Consider the following 7779-nt stretch of genomic DNA (forward strand, 5'->3'; position numbering starts at 1 on the left):
TCGTAGATAAGATTTTTTTCCTTCTGGCATCTCAAACAGAACGTAAACAATTGGCAAAATCTCCTTTCCTTCCTTTCTTGCCCCAGTTTCCTCTCTCCAACTCTTTCTTTCTCATCTCCTCTGCTCCCTATCCCATTGACCCAACCCACCAATTTTCTCATCTGTGGCTTCCTCTTTCCCTGGTAGCACCCCCTTGTCAGTAAGGCCAAAACAGATAAATTAATTCTCCGGCGTGATTCATCAGATAGTATCTATCAACGTAAACTATTGGCTCTTTTTCAAGCACAATTCATATTTTATTAAGGGTAACACATCCTTTGGATGGCTTCAGGATATTTGAGGTCATTTTGATCTAATTTGCAGAATGGGCATAAAGTTCTACTATTAGATTTTGAGAGAAAGGCCAGATGCCCAATCTGAAGGCAGCACAGTGCAGTTCATCATCAAAGGCCACTCTATCCTCTAAGACATGTGCAAACCCCAGAGGTGCCTATAACCAGAGAACATGAGATCTGAAAGTACTTAAACTTGTGCACAGTTGCAAATTAAAACCAAGATGTCATGGAACAGACTTAAGCCATAGAATAATAGTATAACCAGTAAGATGACTATAAAAGCCATAAAATTTGGAAAGGGGGGACAATAAAAATAATAGAGGATAGAAGAGTATCAATGAATTTTTAATAAATGACATCACTTTTAATAGTGAAGAAATTAAAGGTAATTTACAAGACCAGAAAACTCCATAATATTCTCTTTGCTATGTGCTGCTTGCATCCTTGAGTTCAGACTACATTTGTGATTCATGTCTATTTTCTATGTTATGCTTCAGTCTAAACATTTCCCCATGTCTTGAAGTTCTATTTGGAAGAATTACTTACAAATTACTTATCCGTCTCTGGATTTAACATTAATGTGGCTTCCAAATTTACCTGAATAGTGCCTTTTAAATCTTTTCTTTTTAACCTCCTGATATTAATCTCAAATGTTCTCCTCTCTATATATAAATGTGTAGATGGTGAATTACAGAACACAGTTTGTGAGCATTTCTAAACCAGAATGCTTCATTAAATTGTACTGTGGGGAAATCTCATAATCAATATATGGGAAAGTGTGCTGTTCCAGTAACATTAAGTTGTCTTTCCCTAAAACTGAGACTCGACCATCTAAATCATCAACAGAGGAAAGAAAATGCCCCCTATGTCTCCTGTAACATAAATCATTGCTCTATATAAGTAGACAAGAAACTACTTAGATATTCTATGGATCTTTTGAGTCAGGTTGTAAAAATCCTTCAAACGAGTCTGTCACCATGGGGTGGGGACAGGGTGTAACCACCTAATTTTCTGAGTATTCTTAAGGGAACAAAGACAGCTCAGAGCCTCCCTGTGACTCTCACAGGGTTGCAATTCCCCACATCCTTGTGCTGAGCTTCTCTGGGGCACCAGCCCTGACTTCTGAAAGATGGGCTATTTTAAACACCTGGGATGAAGATTCCTCAGATGTGCAATTCATATGATTCTAGCAGTGCTCTAAAAGAGAGCTGAGAAGACCCAACACATGCAACGTTTGTCCATATGGCACACCGCCCCTGCTCATGTCTACCTAGCTATCTGCTCCAACCTGAGGGCTTCTGGGAGAGTGGTCACTCCACAACCCCAGTCTCCTTGGGTGCTTAAGAATGTAACTCATTTTAGAAAAACTCTACTCCATATGTCAATATAAGGACCCAGAACGAATTACAAGGTTTTGATGGTCTTGTATTTGAAAGTAGAAAGAGGAAGAGCCTGGGCAGTGGCGAGAAAATGCTGGAAGAACAGATGGTAACTCCTCATGTAGATCTTCCACTCTCTGGGGAGATAAGCGTGGCTGAGGCATAGTGACACATTGCCCTTTCCAGGGTTTATACAGCCCTATTGGAGGCCCATGCCTTTGTACATACTGCTGTTCTTTTAAATAAATCATATTTTTTTGGTTTTGATGTTAAAAATACTTTTTAAACAGAGATTATTTACAGAGATTTTTAAACAGATTATCAGCTATGGGAAGGAAAAAAAGATCAAGAATTACAAACAAAGCCTACAAATTTTTCTCTTCCCTTTCCTCCCTCCAAATTTTTCCACATACCCCCTCCTTGCTCTCCTTCAAATCCATGGCCTCCTTTTTCATTAATTGCATATATATATATAATATATATATGATACATATATACAAATATAGCCTGCTCAGTCTCTATGTTTGCAGCCGGGCTTACCATTTGGTTCTGGATAAGCAATCGCTGTGCTGTCCCCTGGGGAAGACTGTCTCCCACTCTCAGCATTCCTTAGTTGCCTGTAGCATGTTGTGTGGGGTTGAGGGCTCATTTGCTTTTCCCCCTCTGCTTTGACACATTCATCAGTGTCATCCTTGTTCAGCTCACATGTGGGCTGACATGTTGCTTTATGTTTAAGATTATTCTCAAGCATGCTGGAAACAACACAGAAATACAGAAAGCACACTTGCTTTTCATTTTCTGAACCCTCATCTGCTCTGACTGAGCCTTTGGAAGGAACTGGCTCTGGCTGCTGCTGAGGATCACTGAGTCCTGGAAAAGGACCCAGTTCCCTAAGGAGGGAACCATTTGTGGAGAGAAGAAATGACCCTAGAGACTGGGGAGTTTGGGTTCCCTGTCCTCATAGAGAACCAAATAGGCAGCCAGCTTAAATATTGGCCAGACAATTCAGTCCCTTGGAATTGAATCCAGCTGACTTGGGCATTTAAGGAATAATTTGCTCAAATCAACCATCAGTAAAACTAAAGGCCCTGTGGTTATGCGTAAAAGTCCAGAAGAGGGGAATGTTTCCATGCACGCTCATTCAGTCCAAACGAGGCATCAGGATTTCTGGAGGAAAATCCTGAGGCCTTGTGAACATATGACAGTCTATATCACTGAACTTGTGACTCCCCATACAAACTCATGGGCTCTTCCAGCTTCTTCAAACCAGAGGACAAAGGAAGTGCATAAAGTGCCTCCCAAGACATGTTACCTTCAGATTTTTGGCACTGCCAAAGAAGGTAAAACAGCATAACTTAATATTGCAAGAAATGCCATAAATTAAGTTGGTGACAAGCCAGTCAAAAAAAGCCACAGCTATGCACTTTCTTTCCCATGCTATAATGAAATCCATGTTCAGTTGCCTTGCCAGAGTCAAGATGGATTTCACTCTCTATTCAAAAAAAAAAAAAAAATCATCACAAAATGAACGTAGGGACCAGTGAAATGACTCCGCTGGTAATGGCCCTGGCCTACAAGCCTGCTGACCTGAGCGTTCATCCCTGGAGCCCACATGTTGGAAGAGAACTGACTCTAAAAGCTGTCCTCTGGTCACTGAATGCAAGCCCTGATGCACATATGTGCGTGTGAGCACACATACACACACATATGTGCATGCACACACACACACACACATTTGTTGGCCTGCCTTTCAGAAATTCTTGGAGGGTTGGTGAGCCACCACTTTCTTCAAGGGAAACAGTGACCTTCTCAGTTCTCTGCATGTGTTCTGTGAGTGTTTAACAGCCTAACTCATTCACCTTTCAAATTCCATTCCGAATAAGACACCCGGGAACTCTTCTTACTTGTTTTACACTGTTCACTTTGTATTCTAGAAACTGCCTTCCTGCTGTGCACAGGGATCACCAGCCAATCGGTGAACTCTTTCTGTAGAATCCCCCATTTTGAAACTTTTCATTTTTTTTCTTTACATTTCCTAATTAACATGGGGTCAGAATTTTAATTTTAGTCCTCCGAAGTTAAATATCTCAGAGCAAACAATGATTGCTATTACTTGATAGTTTCATATATTTACATAATTATTTTTAGTCATCCCCTTTTCTCGTTCCTCCTCCCACTCAGGGAACTCCTCTTCTGCTTCCTTCTCTTCTTCCTATGTGGCCAACTGAGTTTAATTTATTAGAGCTATTAAAGCACTAAGACTGCATTTCATGTACTTCAACAGTACCCTAGAGCTCCCCAATGCTAATGAGACTTTTACTTACTAATCAAAATTAAATCCAGAACATTAATTCTCCTCTGATTGGTTTACACAGCCCATCATCAATGGTATTACTATGCCTTAAAAACGTAAAGTTTTTATTTCTTTTTTTAAAAGTTGAAGTTCACGGATACTTGGATGGATTTAGAACAATAGCATGGATGACGTAACCCAAACCCTGAAAGACAAAGACCACATGTTTTCTCGTATATATAGATGCTAGCTTTTAAGCCTTTAATATTATGCATTCTTTTATAATCTGTATAACCACAGAGGTTGGGTACTTAGTAAGAGGCTAGCAGAGAGGGAATGGATCTCCCATGAAAAAGAAAACAGAGTATATATTTATGGAGACTCATGGGTACTGGGGTGGGAGGACTAGATGGAAGAGGGGTGGAAGAGAGACATAACAGATGAAAGATAGGACAGGACAGCAAACACTGAGGGCCATTTGAGAGCCGTGTGGAGACCTACTACTGCAGAAGCTTTCTAAAATATACATACGTAAGGAGTCCACGTGTGAACTCACAGGTACTGTGAGAGCACACACAAGCCTGCATGGGTTCAAGCCACGTGATAGTCCAGCACTAAGAGGGCAAGTGGACATGGACTCTCATTCCTAATGAAGAAGCTAACTGAGACTGATACCCACTTGCAAAGAAAAAATCAGTTTTCTCCAGTGGAGTCTCACTGGGTCTATGAACCACACTTCGGGGTAGGCCCCGTGCCCAGCCGTAGATGGCCACGGCAAACAAACTCACTCTCAACAGCATTTTTGTAGAAGGTTTTTGTGTCTCATATGGCTTTGTTTGTGCATTTTTGTCTTATTCAATCTTTTGCTTATATATTATGGATTCCAATTTTGTCTTTCTGTGGGGTTTTGTTTTATGTGGAGGGATGGGGATGAAAAAGAGAGAAAAGGAGAGAGGCGTTCCTTGTGGATTTTTCTTGTTTGTTTGATTGGTTGGGTTTTATTCACTTGTTTGCTTGGGTTTTGTTTGTTTGTTTGTTTGTTTAAAGAGAGAACAAAAGGGCACGGAGTAGGATAAGTAGGAACATGAGGGATCTGGGAGGAGTGGAGGAAGGGAAAAGCTTGACCATAATATAGTGCATAAAGTTTTAATTTTTTTTCAAAACTTATTTAAAAAGCTAAACTTCACATTTTTTAAATTAATTTATTTGTTTGTTTATATTCCAAGCCTACTCCCTCTCCCAGCCCTTCCCTCACAAAATCCTTCCCCCACACTCTCCTCATCTTCTCAGCTGAGAGGGTGGGACCCTCCTGAGTATTCCCCAACCCTGGTACATCAAGTCTCTGCCAAATTCGGCCCATACTCTCCCACTGAGGTCAGACAAGGCAGCTATGAAGACTGAGCTGCCCGTCTGCTACATATGTGAAGGGTGGGGAGACTCAGTCCAGCCAGTGCACATTCTTTGGTTGGTGGCTCAGACTCTAAGAGCTCCCAAGGGTCCAGGTTAGTTTGCTCTGTTGGCCTTCCTGATGGGTTCCCATTCCCTTTGGGGCCTTTAATCCTTCTCCCAAATCTTCCATAGGGGTCCCCAACCTCAGTCCAACGTTTGGCTGTGGGTACCTGCATCTGTTTAGGTCTGCTGCTGGTAAAGCCTCTCAGAAGACAGTTATGCCAGGCTCCTGCCTGCAAGCACAACAAAGTATCATTAATAAATGTCAGGGATTGATGCTTGCCCACGGGATTCGTCTCAAGTTGGGCTGGTTATTGCTTGGCCAATCCTTCTGTCTCTGCTCCATCCCTGCACTTCTTTTAGACAGGACAAATATTGGGTCTAAAGTTTAGTGGGTGTTCCTATCCTTCCCCTGGGGGTCCTGCCTGGCAACAGAGGTGACCTCTTCATGTTCCATGTCCCTGCTTTTAAGCATCTTGGTCAAGGTCACCTGAACTGACTCCTGGGAGCCTACCCTATCCTAGGTCTCTGGGACTTCCTAGAGATTCTTCCCCTTGGCCCCCCAGGCAGCTGCAGATTCTACTCATTCTCCTGCCCCACTGGACCTGTCTCCTGTCTCTCCCTGCACCTAATCCTGGCTTCCCCATTCCTTGAACCCTCCTCACCTCCCCAAATTCCCTCCCTCCCCCTGCCTCCTATAACTATTTTGTTTTCTCTTTCTAAGTATGATTCAAGCATACTTCCTTGGGACTTCCTTCATGTTTAACTTGTGTGGAATGTATTATAGGTATTCTGTACTTTATGGCTAATGTACACTTATCAGTGAGTACATACCATTCCTGTCATTTTGAGTCTGGGAAACCATACTCAGAATGATATTTTTAGTTCCATCCATTTGCTCTTTTGAGCAGGGTAAGCAAAAATGAATTTTGCCTGCAAAATTCATGATGTGCTTGTTTTTAATAGCTGTATAGTATCATGGTATATATGAACCACATTTTCTGTATCCACTCTTTGGTTGAGAAACAGCTGGGCTGTTTCCAGTTTCTGGCTATTACAAATAAAACTGCTGTAAACATAGTGGAGCACATGTCTTTGGGGAATGGTGGTGCATCTTTTGGGTATATGCTCATGAGTGATATAGCTGGATCTTCAAGTAGAACTATTTTCAATTTGCTGAGAAACCACCAGATTGATTTCCTGAGTGGTTGTACCAGTTTATAGTCACATCAGTAATGGAGGAGTGTTCCCCTTTCTCCACATCCTCTCCAGCATCTGCTGTCACCTGAGATTTTTTTTATCTTACCCATTCTAATTTGTGTAAGATGGAATCTCAGGGTTGTTTTGATTTGCATTTCTCTGATGACTAAGGACTTTGAACACTTCTTTAAGTGCTTCTCCATAATTCAAGGTTCCTCTGTTGGGAATTCTGTTTAGTCCCATGCCCCATTTTTCAATTGGGTTACTTGGTTTCTTTGGAGTATAATTTCTTAAGTTTTTTTGTATATTTTGAATATTTGCCCTCTATCAAATGTAGAATTAGTGAAGATCTTTTCCCAATCAGTTGGCTGCCATTTTGTTCAATTGACAGTGTCCTTTGAGTTACAAAAGATTTTCAGTTTCATGAGGTCCCAGTTATTAATTGTTGATCTTCCTGCCTGAGCTGTTGGCATTCTATTCAGGAAGCTGTCTTCTCAGCCAAAGTATTCAAGGGTAGTTCCCACTTTCTCTTCTATTAGATTCAATGTATCTGGTTTTATTTGATGTCCTTGATCATTTGCAATTGAATTTTGTTCAGGGTGGTAAATATGGATTTATTTGCATTCTTCTAGATGCAGACAGAGAGACTAGCACCATTTCTTGAAGATGCTTTTTTTTTTTCCATTGTATGGTTTTGGCTTCTTTGTCAAAAATTAGATGTCCATAGGTGTGTGGCTTTATTTTCTGGATCTTCACGTCTATTCCATTAATCAACATGTCTCTTTCTGTACCAATACCATGCAGTTTTTATCACTATTGCTCTATAGTACATGTTGAAGCCAGGGATGGTGACTCCTCCCGAAGTTCTTTTATTGTTTAGGACTGTTTTGGCTATTCTGGGTTTTTATTTTTCCCCATGAAGCTGGAAATTGTTCTTTCATGGCCTGTAAACATTGTGTTGGCATTTTTATGGGGATGGCATTAAATCTTAGATTTAATTGCCTTTGATAAGATGGCCGTTTTTACTATGCTAATCCTACCAATCCATGAGGATGGGAGATCTGTCTGAGATCCTCTACAGTTTCTTTTCATGGGGTATTGAGTTTCTTGTCCTACAGATCTT

This window comes from Arvicanthis niloticus, chromosome 10 (genome assembly GCF_011762505.2).
Source record: "Arvicanthis niloticus isolate mArvNil1 chromosome 10, mArvNil1.pat.X, whole genome shotgun sequence".
Taxonomy (NCBI): domain Eukaryota; kingdom Metazoa; phylum Chordata; class Mammalia; order Rodentia; family Muridae; genus Arvicanthis; species Arvicanthis niloticus.